The sequence below is a fragment of the Neofelis nebulosa genome, chromosome 2 (genome assembly GCF_028018385.1).
Source record: "Neofelis nebulosa isolate mNeoNeb1 chromosome 2, mNeoNeb1.pri, whole genome shotgun sequence".
NCBI lineage: Eukaryota > Metazoa > Chordata > Mammalia > Carnivora > Felidae > Neofelis > Neofelis nebulosa.
Window position 1 is genome coordinate 208,181,478 of NC_080783.1, and position 19,022 is coordinate 208,200,499.

A 19,022-nucleotide genomic window follows, 5' to 3' on the forward strand; every position below is an offset into this window, starting at 1 on the left:
TCTCCGTAACATCATTAACTTTGGAGGAGCAAGGGAACAGAGACTTAGGATTTTGTGTCTGATGACAGAGTGCCTTAGCACACTGGCAGACCAAGAACCCTTCCAAGGTGTCCTTTAATTGTGAATATGAGACATTTTTAGGGGCGCCTGACGGGCTCAGTCAGTAGAGCACGTGACTCTTGATCTCGGGGTTGTGAGTTCAAGTCCAACACTGGGTGTAGAGATTAAAAATACAACCTTTAAAAAAATAATAAACGTTCTGGGGCACCTGGGTGGCTCAGTCAGTTAAGCATCCAACCTCGGCTCAGGTCATGATTTTTTGGTTTGTGAGTTCAAGCCCCTCATTGGGCTCTGAGCTGACAGTGCAGAACCTGCTTGGGATTCTCTCTCTCCCTCCTGTCTCTCCCTCTCTCTGCCTCTATCCTCCCCATGCTCTCTATCTCTCTCTCTCAAACCTTAAAAAAGTTGCTTTTAATTTTTTTTACATTTATTTATTTTTGAGAGACAGAGAGAGACAGAGCACAAGTGGGGGAGGGGCAGAAAGAGAAGGAGACACAGAATCTGAAGCAGGCTCCAGGTTCTGAGCTGTCAGCACAGAGCTTGACGCGGGGCTCGAACCCACAAACCTTGAGATCATGACCTGAGCCGAAGTCGGATGCTTAACTGACTGAGCCACCCAGGCACCCCCAAAAAATTTAAAAGAAAATAAACATTTTTAGCAAAAGAATACATTCACGGAATAAAAAGTAAATGGTATAAAATATACAGATTGGGAAGGAAGAGATAAAACTTTGTTCCCAGATGGCATGATTGTGTATGTAGAAAATCCCAAAGCATCAGCAAAAGCCTTGTGGAACTAAAAAGCAGTTACAGCTGGGAATGCAAGCTGGTGCAGCCACTCTGAAAAACAGTATGGAGGCTCTTCAAAAAACTAAAAGGACGACTACCCTACGACCCAGCAATGGCACTACTAGGCATTTATCCATGGGATACAGGTGTGCTGTTTCGAAGGGACACATGCATCCCCATGTTTATAGCAGCGCTATCGACAATAGCCAAAGTATGGAAAGAGCCCAAATGTCCATCGATGGATGAATGGATAAAGAAGATGTGGTGTATATATATACAACGGAGTATTACTCGTCAGTCAAAAAGAATGAAATCTTGCCATTTGCAACTATGTGGATGGAACTGGAGGGTATTATGCTAAGTGAAATTAGTCAGAGAAAGACAAGTATCATATGACTTCACTCATGAGGACTTTAAGAGACAAAACAGATGAACCTAAGGGAAGGGAAGCAAAAATAATAAAAACAGGAGGGAGACAAAACATAAGAGACTCTTAAATATAGAGAATAAACAGACGATTGCTGGAGGGGTTGTGGGAGGGGGGATGGGCTAAATGGGTAAGGGGCACTAAGGAATCTACTCCTGAAATCGTTGTTGCACTATATGCTAACTATTTTGGATGTAAATTTAAAAAAAGAAAAAAACAAACAAACAGCCGCATCTTAAACTCAACAAGTTGTGCACATTTAATCTGTATAGCTTTTTGTATGTCAATCATTCGTCAATAAAGTGGTTTAAAAAATTAAAAAATTGAGGGTGTGCCTGGGTGGCTCAGTCGGTTGAGCATCCGACTTCAGCTCAGGTCATGACCTCATGGTTCGTGAGTTCAAGCCCCGCATCGGGCTCTGGGCTGACAGCTCAGAGCCTGCAACCTGCTTCGGATTCTGTGTCTCCCTCTTTCTCTGCCCCTCTTGTGCTCATGCTCTGCCTCTCTCTCTTGCAAATAAACATTAAATTTTTTTTAATTTAAAAATTAAAAAAAAGCAATTATAGCAAGGTTATAGGATACAAGTTAATACATAAACACCAATCACCTTCCTATATGCTAGCAAAGAACGAGTGGAATTTGAAATTTAAAACAATATTGTTTACATTAGCACCCCCAAAAGTAAACACTTAGGTATAATATCTAACAAATATATGCAAGATCTATGTGAGGAAAATGGCAAAACTCTGATGAAGGAAATCAAAGAACAACTAAATAAAAGGAGAGATAGTCTTTGTTCACGGATAAGAAAACTCAGTATTAAGATATTCTCAACTGGGTCCGTAGATTCAGTTCAATCTCAGTCAAAATGCAAGCCAGTTACTTTCTGGATATTGACAAACTGAGTTTATGTGAACAAGCAAAAGATCTGGAATCGCCAGCACAGCATTAAAGAAGAACAAAGTCATTGGGGCACGGAGGTGGCTCAGTTGAACGTCTGACTTTGGCTCAGCTCATGATCTTGCAGTTTGTGAGTTCGGACCCCACATTGGGCTCACTGCTGTCAGTCAGCACAGAGCCCACTTCGGATCCTCAGATCCTTGGTCCCTCCCCTGAAGGCACTCTCTCTCTTAAAAATAAATAAAAACCATTAAACAAAGAAGGAGAACACAGTCAGACGATTGACATTACCCAACTGCCAAGACTTACTCTAAAGATACAGTCATTGAGACAGTGTGGTATTGATGGAAGAATAAACAGATCAATGGAACAGAACAGAGAGCTCAGAATTAGACCCATGTAAATATAGTCAACTGATCTTTTATGAAGGAGCAAAGGCAAATTCAATGGAAAAAGGATAATCTTTTCAACAAATGGTGCTAGAGCAATCGAAAGGATTCTAGGGGCCCCTGGCTGGCTCAGTCAGTGGAACGTGCAACTCTTGATCTCGGGGTTGTGAGTTCGAGCCCTGTATTGGGCTCCACGCTCAGCATGGAGCCCACTTAAACAAACAAACACACTCAACGATCCAGAAAACAAATAACCCGGCGAAAAAGGGGGCCAAAGATCTGCACCAACGTCTTTCCAGAGAAGATGTGCTTGTGGCAAATAAGTAGATGAAATGAGGCTCGGTCTCACACGTCATTGGGGAATTTCAAATTACGACCACAATGAGATGCCACTATACACTTATCAAAATAGCTAAAGTCCACAACGATGACAAAACCAAATGCTGATGCGGAAGTGGGGCATCAGGAAGAAGTCCCATTCTTTGCTGGGGAGGGAGTTCAAAACGTACAGCCATGTTGGAAGACGGTCTGGCACTTTCTTACAAAGTTAAACATCATGTTACCATAAGATTCAGCAACGATTTCTTTCTACAGTTGCGTTTGTATTTACCCAAATGAGTTGAAAACTTATGTCTGCATAAAAACCTACACATGTATGTTTATAGCAGCTTTCCTCATAACTGCCCAAAATTAGAAACAACCAAGATGTCTTGCAATAGGTGAATGGATATAAACAAACAGCGGTACATCCAAACAATGGAATATATTATCCAACGCTTAAAAGGAAATGAGCTATCCAGGCACGAAAACATATAGAGGAAGCTTACATGTGTATTGCTAAGTGGAACAAGCCAGTCTGAAAAGGCTTCATACTAAATCATCCCAACTATATGACATTCCAGAAAAGGCAAAATTATGGAGGCAGAAAGAGGATCAGTGGTTGCCAGGGGTTCAGGGAACATGGGGGCTGGCAGGGTGGCAGGGTGGGGGAGAAATGAAGGGGAGCAGCACAGAAGATATTTAAGGCACAGGAGATATGCACAATACTGTAAGAGTGGATACATGACATTATGCATTTGATGAAACCCACAGAAGTGTAAAACACCAGGAGGGACCCTAGCATACACTCTGGACTTAGTTAACAGTGATGTGTCAATATTGGCTCATCAACTATAACAAATGTTCCACACAACTGCAAGATATTAAAAATTGAGGCAATTGGGGTGCCTGGGTGGCTCAGACGGTTAAGCATCCGACTGTTGATTTTGGCTCAGGTCATGATCTCATGGTTCAGGAGTTCGAGCCCCATGTGGGGCTCCAGGCTGACAGTGCAGAGCTTGCTTGGGATTCTCTCTCTCTCTCTCTCTCTCTCTCTCTCTCTCTCTCTCTCTCTTGCTAACCCTACCCCCCTCCAAATAAATAAATAAACTTAAAAAAGTTTTGAGGAAATTGTGCTCACTTCAGCAGCACATATACTAAAATTGGAACAACACAGAGAAGATTAGCATGTCACCATGCAAGGATGATGCACAAATTCATGAAGTGTTGCATATTTTTAAAAATTTGAGAAAACTATGTGTGTAGTGAGGGAAGAGAGGGTATATGGAAAAACCGTCTGCACTTCTGATCGATTTTTCTGGTGACGTAAAACTTCTCTAAATAATAAAGTCTATTAACTTTTGAAGATTCACTGCTCTCGGGGCACCTCATTTGCTCAGTCGGTTAAACGTCCAGCTTCCACTCAGGTCATGATTTCATGGCTTGTGAGTTCGAGCCCTGTGTCGGGCTCTTCGGATTCTGTATCTTCCTCTCTCTCTGTCCCTTCCCCACTCACACTCTGTTTCTCACTCTCTCTCAAAAATAAATAAAACATGAAAAAAAAAATAAAAGAAAAAGTAACAGGTGTTGAAGCAGACAGTGCCGTGTGTCTTCCTGGGAAGACCACATTTCCCTGCTGTCTAGAGCTACGTTGGGTCCAAGTGTCTGAGTTCTGGATGGTCGGATGGAAGCAATATAAGCCATTTCGAGGCTTGGCCCTTCAAAATGTCCCACCTACCCCCCAGCTTTTTCTTCTTTTTGCCATGACCTAGCTCCAGATGATGGGGCTACAAGACTGAAGAGGGCTACCCAGCCCACACTGGATTCTGGAAGAAGAAGGAAAAAAAAACCCCACTTGTTATTGTGTTAAGCCATGGAGCTTTGCAGGATTTATTATTGCAACAGAGTGTAACACAGCCAGACAAAAACAAGCATCAAAAGGCTTATGACAAAACAAACAACAACAAAAGTAGCAGGTCCCCTAAGTCCCCTCTTCCTGTTCTCCAGTCTTGTTCCCCCAGACGACCGCTTACAATGTTTTAACAACTTTTTTGGGCATTAATGTCCACATTTCTAAGTGTGATTTAAAAAGATTTTTTTTTAATGTTTATTTATTTTTGAGAGAGAGAGAGAAAGAGAGAGGGGGAGACACACACACACACACACACACACACACACACACACACACAGAGTGCAAGCAGGGGAAGGGCAGAGAAAGAGGGAGACACAGAATCCAAAGCAGGTTCCAGGCTCTGAGCTGTCAGCACAGAGCCTGACACGGGGCTCGAACTTGTGAACCGCGAGATCATGACCTGAGCTGAAGTCAGACGCTCAACTGACTGAGCCACCCAGGCGCTCCTCTAAATGTGGTTTTACTTCGAACTTTGTACTTATCAATTTTAGGGGTTCTCTATTAACTTCCTGTGACAGCAGATGACATTTAGCGTTCCTAAATCATCAACAACCCCGATTGTCCCCTGACCAACTTCACAACATGATAAATATGACATTTGGGGTTAAATCCGCATTCAGTTTTTACGTTATGCAGACTATGCAAATATAGAACACTGATGAGCCAGATGGTCCAACCAGCATCGTGTTTCCTTTTGTAAACAACTGTTAATTTTATTTGTCTCTACGTTTACATTCATCTCATTTTATTTTTACTCGCTTAGTTGTTTGTTTTTTTTAATCTCCATGTCACCAATGTTTTCCATACTTCATGGTGGATATTTGTCATTCTCCCTTGTTGTCCAGATGTTAAACCCTTCCTGTATTTGGGGAATTTCCCCTTAGGAGAACTGAGCCAGCCAGTGGCGTCTCTCCGAGCTGTGGTACCAGCTACTTGGGGACAGCAGCAGTGTCATTCTCCCCATGCCAGCCCACAGTCTGGTTTGAGGAGTTGTTTCTAGCTGGGTAGCTATGATGGAAGCTCTCCAGCCCTCCTGGGATTTTATGGGTCACCTAACACTCTTGATAAATTCCCTTGCTCCTTAAGTCAACTAGAGCTGGTTTCTCTTAGCTTATAGATAAGAACAGCTATCAGTACAGTTTTCCACACGATCACGTGCAAGGCCAGCTTCCTGGGCGTGTGACCCGTGCAGTAGGCACCAGGCTTCATCCTCAGGAGAGCCCAGCCACTTGCTTCGCTATTGCCATCTTGAAATTCTCAAATTTTAAGCCGGAAGCCTCTCCGTTTCATTTTGCAAACAAGGCAGGCAGTCCTGGTTGCATGGAGTAGATAATGTGTGAATTTCCCTATTTTCGGGAGATCTCAATCCCGGAGTCATCTGCCCTCCTGGTCCCATCTGGAATGAGCCCCCCGGCACAGGTGTCTCGCTGAATCTTCCTTTTTGCCATCAGCTTGGAAGCTCTCCTCGCCCTTCTCCTGGGTTGGAGCCACTATCTCCCCGATACTTGTCTTTTTCTTTCAGTTTCCTCTCATCTGGGTGGAGTACATCATCAATCGCTTTCTGAGAAGAAGTGCACAAGAGGTAGGACATTTTGAAAGGTTGCGTATCTGAAATTGTATTTATTCTCCCTCACACCTAGTTGATGGATTGGCTAGACGCAGAGTTCCCTGTGAACGATATTTTTCACGTAATGTTTTGAAGGTTCTGTTCCTTTACCTTCTATAGCCTCCGATGTTATTTTTTCAGAAGCTCAGGCCATTCTAATTCCCAGGTCTTTCAAGATGGCATGTTTTTCATTTTTCTTTTGTTAATCTCTCTCTCTCTGAAAGCTTTTTGCCCACGGATTTCCGAGGGATGATCCTCCAACATCAAAACGTTTTTCTTTATACTCCAGAGGCTTCAAGGGAGGAATAGTAATTACAGAACCTCCCTCTTTCGTTCTTTCATTCAACAAGTTATTTATTGAGCACTTATTGAGTGCTGGGTAGTCTGCTAAGCACTGGGTTTATGATTGTCAACAAGGCAGACAGCTCTCTTGCCCCCACTTGTTTAGCTACTGATTATGAAGACTATTTTGTGAGTGTTCTGAAAGTGGAGTATGAGGTTGGTCAAAGAAAGTCTCTCTGAGATCTGTAGGGTGGGAAAGAGCCAGACATGTAGAGAGTCAGGGTAGAATGTTCCAGTTGGAAATATCCACAGATGCCGAAGTTCTTATGCCAGTCTCGTCTTCAGGTGAGCCTGATTAGGATGCCTGTTACCTCTCAGATCTCATCGCTCACTCCCCTCCAGCCCATCTGGCCTCCTTGCTGTTTCTTATGCATAATTGGCATGACCCAGCCTCAGGGCCTTTGCACTTGCTATCCCCTCTGCCAAGAATGCTCTTTTCCCACCTATCTGCATGGCTTGTATTCTCACCCCCTTCAGGGCTCAAATGTCACCTTCTTGAGGCCATCTCTGGCTTCCATGTTGAAAATTGCAGACCCATTCTCCAATGTCTCTACTCCCCTCTCTCTGCTTTTTCCCCCCATCTGATGTACTATATTTATTTGCTTCTCTTGTTTATAGTCTGTCTTCCTCCACTAAAATAGAAACTTCCAAAGGGCAAGGATTTGTGTGCATTGTATTCCCTGCTATATCTTCAGCAACCAAACAATGTCTGGCACACAGAAAGTTCCTGATAACTATGTTCTGACTGAATGGATGGCTCTGAATGGAAAGAGTTTGGTATATTTGGGCAACAGTAGAAGGACAGCGTGTGGGACATGGTGGGGCAGGGCAGGAAAGGAAGTTGGAGAAGTGGGCAGAAGGTGGACTTAGGGGCCAGGTAAGCATGGAAAGGAGAGTGGATTTTATCCTAAGAGTAACAGAAGACCTTTCAAGGGTCTAAGCAGGGGAGTGACATTATCCAATTTGAATTTTTTTAAAGAGCTCCTCCTGGCACCCGGATTTAGAGTAGAAATGAAGCTCGGAAAGGGGAGACGGGTTAGGCAACCACTGTGATAGTCCAAGCAAGAGGGGATGGTGGCCGGGACCCAGGTGAGGGCAGTGCAGATGGAGAACGTGAACAGATTGCAGAAATGACAAGAACCTGCACTTGACTCTTGTCTCAGGATCCTTGCTACAAACTGAGCATGGGCTTATGGACTTTGACCTCTTTTTGTGAGATCTCCCTTCAAATTCCAAGTTCGGTCTGCTAGTCAACATCCCAGCTGGACTCTAAGAGGGGTCTGAGGGGGATAAATTAGATCCTCAGAAGCTATGACTAAGAACTCAGAGGAATCCTTGCCCAAGGCTTCACGGTCCTCAATCCAGGATTTTTTCCTCTTGGCTCAGGACTGACTCCTCAGTATTTCCTGAATCGGTCCTGTCTTCTCCATCCTCATGGAAGGAACTCTTCCTTGTTTCTCTTCTGCTCTGTGCTCTCGGTTTACCTGGTTTATGAGTCAACCTCTGGATGGTAACTCTTGATTGGTTTGCTGATTTGCCCATCTTCCCAAGCAGACCATGAGTTCCTTGAGGGCGAGGACCTTGTCTACACACATCTTTGTGTCCTGGCCTTGTCTCCAGCGACTGGCACATAGCAGGTGCTCAGTAAAGACCGTTGAACTCAATGGCCATAGCTACGCTGGCCATGCCCTCGGGACAGCCCAATTGCTGATGCCCTCCTTGTGAGATAAGAAGAATTCAGCCTGGAGTTCTCAATCTGGTCAGGCACAGACACTCTTTCTAGGCACTTTTCCACATTAGGCAGGGGCTTCCCAGACACAAAGGGCTACCAGCATAGTCGCCAGCGGATGCAGAGGCTTGGCTAGGCGGGGAAAGGACTCTGAAGTGGTCTCTAAATAAGCTGAAAGGATTAGCTGCTGTTAGAACAACATGGGCGCTGTCAGTAAGGAAACAGTTTCCCTGAGATGGGCCCCCCTGAAACTGATGATATGATTCTTTTAACTATGAGCTACTGACTGGCCTGCTTGCTGCAAAGCCTGACTCTTCCTTCCCAACTGGGAATCTGGTGGTGCCCATCCCACTGAGGACTGGTGTGCGACCAATGGCACAATGCATCCCACCTGAGATCCTAGGGAGGAAGAGGTCCGTAGTCAGCTGGCAGGCGTGGTCTCGTAATAGCAACGTCTCGAGTGAAGTGTGGATTCGGGCTTTCTGAATAGCGACAAAGCAACATGGAGAAGGAATTGTCAGCTGTCTCCATGAGCCAGGCATTGTCAGAAAAGCATCTGTTCGATCTTTCATCAAGAATATTCATGCAGGAGCGCCTGGGGGGCTCAGTCGGTTAAGCATCCAACTCTTGGTTTCTGCTTAGGTCATGATCTCGCGGCTTTGTGGGTTCGAGTCCCTGCTCGGGATTCTTTCTCTCTCCTCTTTCTGCCCCTCCCCCACTCATGCTATCTCTGTCTCTCTCAAAGTATATAAATAAACTTAAAAAAAAAAAAAAAGAGGGCACCTGGGTGGCACAGTCGGTTAAGCGTCTGACTCTTAATCTCATTTCGGGTCATAATTTCATGGTTCATGAGTTCAAGCCCTACATCAGGCTGTGTGCTGATGGTGAGGAGCCTGCTTGGGATTCTGTCTCTCCTTCTCTCTGCCCCTCCCCTGCTTGTGCTCTCTCTCTCTCTCTCTCTCTTTCAAAATAAATAAATAAACTTAAAAGAATAAAAAAATAAAAATTAGGGGCGCCTGGGTGGCGCAGTCGGTTAAGCGTCCGACTTCAGCCAGGTCACGATCTCGCGGTCCGTGAGTTCGAGCCCCGCGTCAGGCTCTGGGCTGATGGCTCGGAGCCTGGAGCCTGTTTCCGATTCTGTGTCTCCCTCTCTCTCTGCCCCTCCCCCGTTCATGCTCTGTCTCTCTCTGTCCCAAAAATAAATAAAAAACGTTGAAAAAAAAAATTAAAAAAAAAATAAATAAAAATTAAAAAAAGAATATTCATACAAATATTAGTGTTAGTAACAAATTATTCCCAAACATAGCGGCTGAAAACAACACTTTTTTTTTAAGTTTATTTATTTATTTTGAGAGCATGAGAGCAGGGAAGAGGCAGAGAAAGAGAAAGAGAGAGAGAGAGAGAGAGAGAGAGAGGATCCCAAGCAGGTTTCACACTGTCAGCGCAGAGCCTAATGTGGGGCTGGAACTCACGAACCTTGAGATTATGACCTGAGCCGAAATCTAGAGTCAGACGCTTAACTGAGCCATCCAGATGCAGCAAAACAACACTTAGTACCCCACTTTCTGTGGGTCAGAAAATTGGGTGGTTCTTGCTCAAAGCTTCTGTTGAGGTTGTCACCCCAACTGTTGGCTGGGGCTGCCATAATCTGAAGGCTTGACTGGGGCCGGAGGATCTGCTCGCTCCCGTGGCTGTTGGCGAGAAGCCTCGGTTCGTCATTACGCGTACCTCTCTGCAGAGCTGCCCGAGTGTGCTCATGACGTGGCCGCTATCATCCACCAGGACAAGCGATCCAAGAGAGACAGGGATGGAAGTCTTGATGGTTTTTATGACCTGGTCTTGGAAGTTGCACACCATCACTTCTACTTAAGTCTGTTTGTTAGAGGGGCGCTTGGGTGGCGCAGTCGGTTAAGCGTCCGACTTCAGCCAGGTCACGATCTCGCGGTCCGTGAGTTCGAGCCCCGCGTCAGGCTCTGTGCTGACAGCTCGGAGCCTGGAGCCTGCTTCGGATTCTGTGTCTCCCTCTCTCTCTGACCCTCCCCCCATTCATGCTCTGTCTCTCTCTGTCTCAGAAAAAAATAAACGTTAAAAAAAAATCTGTTTGTTAGAACTGAGGCACTAGATTTAGCTCGCAGTCAAGGGGAAGGGAATCAGGGCTCACATTTGGAAGGGAGGGTCAGAGTTGTGGACATATTTTTAACTGCTTTAGCCAGTCAAGAAAGAACAAGAAAATGGAGAGTCCTGAGGCTGCAAAGTTTCCTATTGCCATTAGATCAAGAGGATTCGGCCTAAAGAAAAAGAGTTCTGGATTGAGAAGGATGGCATGTTTGTTCATTAATGCATTCATCCATTCATTCATTCATTCCTTCATTCATTCAATCATCTCTTCACTCCACAGCTATTCATTGAGCATCTACTGTGTGCAGTTGGGAAACTGGACTGCAGGCCAAAGTGCTCATGAAGAGGCACAATTGTCATTAAAGTAACAATTGCTGACCTTTACAGAACACTTACTGTGTAACCAGATCTAAATATCTCATTTCATCATCCCAATAACCCTTTGAGATGGGGACTATTATTATTCCCCATTTTACAAGGGAGACTCTTAGACTTGGAGAGGCAAGGTCATGTGCTGCCAGGGGGTAGAAGCCATGATTTGAACTGAAGGACATTAGTCCCAACTTAGAGACGCCCGGGTGGCTCAGTCGGTTAAGTGTCTGACTTCAGCTCAGGTCATGATCTTGCCGTTTGTGAGTTCAAGCCCCGCGTCAGGCCCTGTGCTAACAGCTCAGAGCCTGGAGCCTGCTTCGGATTCTGTGTCTCCTTCTCTCTCCGCCCCTCCCCCGTTCCCTCTCTGTCTCTCCCTCTCTGTCTCTCAAAAATAAATAAATGTTTAAAGAAAAAGTCTTAGTTCCTGATTTAGTTATGAGTTCCCGTTGTCCACCTGAGGGCTCAGAGGCTCGAAGAGGTTGAATGACTCATCCAAGCTTGTTCTGGCGGAGCTGGGCTGCAAAGCTGGTTCCTGAGAGCTCCAACTCTGTGCTCTTTTTTCTATACTCACATAAGACTGAGACCTTTCTGTCCTGCTGCCTGCAGAAACAGAGCTAAGATGGAGAGGGGCCCGGGGGAATGGGGAGGGGTATGGGGAGGGGAGAAATTATCGCTGAGGACTGGAAGCTTTTAGAAGTGTGGATCTCCCCTGGTTGGTTGAAGAATACATCAGAATCTCCCCGGAGGCTGCTGTAGACCTGCTGGTGTGACTGATGAGGTGTTGTTGCACCGAGGCTGTGGGCCATCTGGCTCTTTCCGAGACGGCCCCTCTGGGGTCTGGAGGCTTCAGACCCTCAGGCGGCAACAAGTCAGGTCAGCTGTAGCTAGCGGGGCCGGAGTCCTTACTGAGCATCAGGCGTGATGCCCATGGCTAATGCTTAGCATCAGGCCCATGCTAAGGTGCTGGGCACAGTTACTCACGGCATCCTCACGGCTGCAGACAAATCAACACTATTTATTATTCCCATCTTACAGAGGGGAGACCTGAGGCAGAGAAAGGGTGACTTTCTGATTTCTCACACAGATATCCAGTCTTAAAGTGAGTTAATTGGGGCTCAGAGAGTTGGGGAGTCCTAGTGGTTTAAGCCCAGTGGCCTGGGCTTAGGGACCTGCAGTAAGGGGTCCTGATTTTATGGGCAGTCTTGCCATTGTAGGGCCCTTTCCTCCATAAAAAGGATTAAATGTCAGGGCGCCTGGGTGGCTCAGTCGGTTGAGTGTCCGACTTCGGCTCAGGGCATGATCTCACAGTTCGTAGGTTCGAGCCCCGTGTCACAACCTCTGTGCTGACAGCTCAGAGCCTGGAGCCTGCTTCAGATTCTGTGTCTCCTTCTCTCTCTGCCCCTCCCCCGCTCATGCTTTGTCTCACTGTTTCTCAAAAATAAATAAATGTAAAAAAAATTTTTTTAAAAGATTAAATGTCATATCTTATGGGTGTGTTGGAATAAAGATGAATCTAATCCAGACTGAATTCGTTATTACATACTCATTATCATTATTTTCATTTTTCTTCTGATTTTAAAATAAATGAAAATGGGACACCTGTGTGGCTCAGCTGAGCATCCGACTCTTGATTTTGGCTCAGGTCATGATCCCATGGTTCGTGGGATAGAGCCCCGCGGTGGGCTCCACACAGAGTGGGGAGCCTCCTTGAGACTCTCTCTCTCTCCCTCTGCCCTTCCTCCACTCATGCTCACTCTCTCTCTCTCTCTTCCTCTAAAAAAAAAAAAGAAATTGTTCAAAATAAATGAAAGCAAAAACAATTTTATGGGCCGTCAAGGTATCACGGGCTTGACACACTATGTCTCCCATGTGTAATGGAGAAGTGGGCTCTGTCTGAGCATGAGGCCTGCTTCCTCCACCTGTTGACCGTGTGGCTTTGGCAGAGTTCCTTTACCTCTCTGTTCCCCATCTTCCTTCCCTAGAATGCAAGAATCAATGGCAGCTTTATTACATACGGTGATAACGAGGCTGAAGTGAAACAATGCAGGCAACACGCTCAGAGCGCTGCCTACTACAAACGAAAATGCTCAATGAATGAATAAACGTTCATTGATTTTTTAACAGAAATGCATTTGACATGCAGCATTGTGCAAACGTTAGGTGCACAACAGGTTATGTACATTTCATTTATAGGTGGTACTCCTATTGTCATTGTAACAATAATTAGCGCCTTTATCATGTCACCTAACTATCCTTGCCTTCCAGGGGTTGGAATAATTAACTTCTGGTCTCTTGGCAAGTTTGATGATTACAATGCAATATTGGTGTCCACATTCACTGTACTGTGCATTAGATCTCTAGGACTTATTTACGACTTGTGAGTCTGTGTGCTTAAACATCCGTCCAACCCTCCCCCCCCATTCCTCGATATTTTTATCTTTATTTATTTAAGTAGGCTTCACGCCCAGCGTGGAGCCCAACGAAGGGATTGAACTCACGACCCTGAGATCAAGCCCTGAGCTGAGATCAAGAGTTGGACACTCAACTGACGGAGCCACACGGATGCCCCAATATTTTTATTTTTAAGTAACTTGTGGTCCCACAGCGAGCAAGTGGTAGGGCTAAGAGTGTGCCCAGGTTTGTCTGACTCTAAAACCCCTAAACTTAACCTTCTCAATGTAACAGGAAAGTAAGTGGCAGAACATGTGCATACACACACACACACACACACACACACACAATGGCAAAGCAGCCAAAACTAATTCTGCCACAAAGTTCATATTATTATGTAATATTATATTATTATATGATATATATTTTTCTATAATGAATATAAGGCAGTCAAGAGATTGTGCATTTTCTAGGATAATCTTTTTAAAAATATATTGTGGTAAAATACATGTGACATAAAATCTTAACCATTTTAACCATTTTTTAGTGTCCAATGGAGTGACATTAAGTATGCTCATATTGCTGGGACATCTCCAGTGTCCCTCTCCAGAACTTTGTCATTACTCCACACGGAATGCGCCATTAACATCACTGATTTCCCTACTTCCTCCTCCCTCAACCTCTGGTAACCACCGGTCTACTTTCCGTCTCTGTGAATTTACATCATATAAGTTTTCTAGGATAATCCTGATCATCATCATTTCCTCCAATTTTCCTATGCAGAAGGTACAAAACAGGTTGTTGTTTTTTTTCCCCTCTGCTTCTGCTAACACCAACAACACTTTGGATACCAGATGTGTGAGTTTTTCCACACAGAGCAATTCTCAGCAACGCCTAGATGTGTCTCCCCCACCCCATTCAGATCTGACACTAACTGCCCAGAGTTGGCACAGACCCCATCGGTGAAACACTCAGTCCCAAAGCCCAAACCCACACACTGCTTTATTTTTCTTTTTACTTATTTTTAATTTTTGTTAATGTGCATTTATTTGAGAGAGAGAGAGAGAGAGAGAGAGAGAGAGCGCGCGTGCACACACACACACGCAAAATGGGGAGGGGCAGAGAGAGAGAGACACAGACTCTGAAGCAGGCCCCAGGCTCCAAGCTGTCAGCACAGAGCCCCATGTAGGGCTTGAACTCATGAGCTGTGAGATCATGACCGGAGCGGAAGTCGGGTGCTCTACTGACTGAGCCACCCAGGCGCCCCACACATACCACTTTAGATTCCCCTGGGAGGTCTGAGCCTCGGGGGCTTCTATAAACTGACGACAAGCAGGGAGTTCCCATGCCCCCCTCCTCGGGTTTGGTAATTTGCTAGAATGACTCACAGAACTCAGGAAACCAGTTTGCTTCCTAGAATTCCAGTTGATTATAAAAGGATACTTTAAACTTTTTTTAAGTTTATTTATTTATTTTTAGGGGGAGGGAGGGGCAGAGAGAGAGGGTAGAGAGAGAATCCCAAGCAGGCTCTGTGTTCAGCACAGAGACCGACGGGGGGGGGGGGGGGGGGGGGGGGGGGGGGGGGCGGTGCTCAGTCCCACAGACCCTGGGATCACGACCTGAGCCGAAACCAAGAGTCGGACGTTTAACCAACCGAGCCACCCAGGTGCCCCTAAAACGATATTTTAAAGAATAAAAATGAACAGCCCGATGCAGAGACATAGAGGGAAAGGTTTGGGAAGGGCTTGAGCACAGAAGCTTCTCCTGCCCTTGGAGACTCTGGGGGGCACTCTCCTGGATGCGGTCTTGTTTGCCAACCTAACAGGAAGCTCTATGAATCCTTTAGGTTAGGGATTTTTTTTTTCTTGTTTTTGTTTTTGTGTTTTGTTTGTTTGTTTGTTTTTATGGAGGCTTCATTTCACAGGCATGATTAATTAAATCATTGGCCATCAGTGGTTGAACTCACTCTGCAGCCCCCCTCCCCTGCCCAGAAGTTGGGAGGTGGGCCTGAAAGTTCCAACCCTCTGATCACATGGTTTGGTTGGTTCTCCTGACAACCAACACCCTCCCCCCCGCCCCCAAACCTAGGGGCTTTCCTAAAGTCACCACATTAACATAAACTCAGGAGCAGCTCAAAGGGGCTTGTTATGAATAACAAAAGGTGTTCCTTTCACTTTCATCCCTCTGGAGCTATTTCAGAAACTGGAGACAAAAACCAAGTATTATAAGAAGAGATGTTCTGATTGTTCCTATCACTTAAGAAATGACAAGAGATTTAGGAGTGCTGTGCCAGAGACTGGACAAAGGCCAAACATATTTCTTATTAGTTTGCAAGATCACAACATGTGTCTAGTGTTAGCCATGAATTGAAGTTAGGAAAATGGAGTTTGGGGGTAGGTAGGGAGAAAAAGGCACCCCCTAACCCTGGCGTTGTGGGGTAGGGGTAGGGAGGCAAAAGCCTGAAGTCAGAGTCAGTGGGCTTCAGTTGAAGTGAGCTGGGAGAAGGGGGAATTAAGACTCCTCCAGGGTCTGGAGAAGAGAAGCCCTCTCCATCACTCTCCCGCCATCCCTGCCCTTTGCACCATCGTGGAGTTCTGGGGGCCGAACAAAGGAATTCTGCTGAAACAAACAAGCAACAAACCCGGATTGTTACTCCTGGGATGACAGACTTGAAGGCTGGAGGGGGTCTCAAGCATCATCTAGCTCACTGGAACCACGGGGCTTTGAGAAGATAAGAACGTGGATTGGAACTGGATTGTCTCGGGTTTGAATCCTAGCTCTGTTACTTACTAGCCGTGTGACTTTTGGAAAGTTACTCAACTCCTCTGGGCCTCGATAGCTTCATGTAAGCAGTGGATCATAATAATGTCTGCTTCATAGGGCTTTTAGGTGGATTTAAATGAAAACTTTTTAAAGTTTATCTATTAATTTTGAGAGAGAGAGAGAGGAAGAGAGAGAGAGAACCAGTGGGAGAGGGGCAGAGAGAGAGGGAGAGAGAGAGAGAATCCCAAACAGGCTCCGAGCTCCTTGCTGAGCCTGACTCAGGGCTCAATCCTATGCTGTGAGATCACGACCTAAGCTGAAATCAAGAGTCGGATGCTTAACCTACTGAGCCACCCAGGGGCCCCTGGATGTAAATGAAATTTTAAATCAGTTCATGCATGTAAGGCACCTAGAACAGAGTCGGGCATACTGTAAATGCAACGTAAATATTTGTTAAATCTAAAAAAGAACGACACAGTGGTCAACTGGGGAAGAGGCCAGGTCCCCGTCATCACTGCCAGCAGAGATGCTCTGCTCTCATCTGTTTTGTATGTCTGGCCTTCTTGTAAGATATCATTAAAAGGAAGAACAAAGGTCGACCACCTTTGTAATGGAATCCTGTATTTTACAAATGGGAAACATAGCCAGGACAGCTAAGTGGTCTGCCTAAGGTCCCACAACTAATGAGCGGTGGGCAGAGCAGATGTATAGAAGCTAGGGCGGGGCTATTTCATCAATGCTACACATCCACACTGTGCTGTAAGAACATGGTATTTGGGTCCCCCCCCCCCCCCCCAGGAAAGTCTTACTGATCTCTGTCAATACTCAGCTTCATGCTGGCTGGCCTGAAAACAGATCGAATTAATAACCTCTTTACCCCTTTGTGGCGAAGGTCATTAAAGATGCCCCGGTGAGGAATTGTGTTCTCTTGCCCTTTGAGCAGTGGAGACGATTTCAAGCAGTCTAGATGGTATTCCTGGGTGCTAGAACCCATCCAGGTATAGACTTTCAGCTTGGCCCCCAACATCCATTCCGTCGCATTCCTCCCCTTCTGACTAATAGCTGTGAGACTCAGGAAATTGATGCCAGCTCCAAGCCCCTGATTACTCAGTCATGAATCCCGTGCCCTTTGCCAATGATGGGTTCAAGGACGGCAGATATGGGTCGATAAGACATCAGAAGATCTTTGCCAGGTTCTCAGTCCTGTTCACTGGGAACTGGAAACACGTTAGTCTGGTTTCTCTGAGAAGTCCTCATGCAGCCATGAAGAAGCCAGCCCAAGAACTAGACCATGTATATGAAGTAGGATAGAGAAGAATCCCGGAGTTTTTGGTTGCCCAGTCTGTAGGTCTGCACCGTCCAACATGGCGGCCACTCACCACACGTGGCTGTTGAGCACTTGCAATGTGGCTCGGCCAAACTGAGGTACGCAGTATATAAAACACATGCCAGATTTTAAAGATTTAGGATGAAAAAAAGAATGTAAATATCTCCTTCATAGTTTTTGTATTACATGTTGAAATGATAATATTTGGGAAATACCGAGTCAAATAAAATTGTTATTTAAAAAAAAAAATGTTTACTCATTTATTTTTAGAGAGAAAGAGGGAGGGGCAGAGAAAGAGGGAAAGAGAATCCCAAGCAGTCTCCACACTCATCACGGAGCCCGATGCGGGGCTTGATCTCACAACGGTGACATCATGACCTGAGCCGAAATCAAGAGTCAGACGCTTAACCGACTGAAGTCACCCAGGAACCCCTAACATTGTTATTTTTTTTAAATAATCTTTTTAAACATTTTATTTTAAAATAATCTCTATACCCAGCGTGAGGCTTGAATTTACAATCCCAAGATCAAGAGTTGCTCACTCTACCGACTGAGCCAGCCAGGCGCCCCTCAAGTAAAAGTGTTATTAGCATTGATTTCACTTGTTCCCTTTTTTTTTTTTAAGCTTTTTTAAATGTTTATTATTTATTTTTGAGAGAGAGACAGACAGAGCACGAGAGGGAGAGGGGCAGAGACAGAGGGAGACGCAGAATCCGAAGCAGGCTCCGGGCTCCGAGCTGTCAGTGCAGAGCCTGACTCAGGGCTTGAACCCACCAACTGTGAGATCATGACCTGAGCCGAAGTCGGATGCTTAACCGACTGAGCCACCAGGCGCCCCATCACTCGTTCCTTTTTACTTTCATTACTGTGGCCTAGAAAACTGTAAATCATATATATGTGGCCTGCATTCTATTTCTCTTGGAGAATGCTGGTGTAGATTTGCTGTTTTGTGAGCTGGGAGAATCTCACTGATATGTCCCTTTATATAGGAAAGTGTGAATATAGAATATGGAATATCTGTGCTGTAGAATAGGTCATTCTCGAGGCTCACAGCAGCTAGTTCTCATCCTTCTGGCTGGAAGTAGAGGTAAAAAATTGGATGTCTTAATGGAAAGATTTTAAACATACACAGAAGTAGAGAGCATAACGTAACCATTCCTCACCTTCCAGCACCAACAGTCAATATGTGGACGACATTTTTTCTGTTCTATGTCCTCGCAATGGGCTGGGTTATCCTAAAGCAGAACTCAGATGTCAAACCGTTCCATTGGTAAGTGCCTCCTGACATATTTCTAAGAAACAAGATCTCTTGTTTTAGAAACATAACTACAGGGGCGCCTGGGTGGCTCGGTTGGTTGGGTGTCCGACTTCGGCTCAGGTCATGATCTCACAGTTTGTGGGTTTGAGCCCCGCCTCGGGCTCTGTGCTGACAGCTCAGAGCCTGGAGCCTGCTTCGCATTCTGCGTCTCCCTCTCTCTCTGCCCCTCCCCTGCTCATGCTTTTTCTCACTCTGTTTCTCAAAAATAAATTAAAAAATGTAAAAAAATAAAAAAAAAAGAAAACATAACTACAATACTAT

General features: G+C 45.3%; 1 non-coding gene across 1 annotated transcript; it reads left to right on the plus strand.

Moving 5' to 3' along the window:
- The first annotated feature begins 4,016 nt into the window (after window positions 1–4,016).
- On the plus strand, window positions 4,017–4,122 carry LOC131505788 (U6 spliceosomal RNA). Its single transcript, XR_009258562.1, has one exon. It is a non-coding gene; the product is annotated as a U6 spliceosomal RNA (small nuclear RNA).
- The last annotated feature ends 14,900 nt before the right edge of the window (window positions 4,123–19,022 follow it).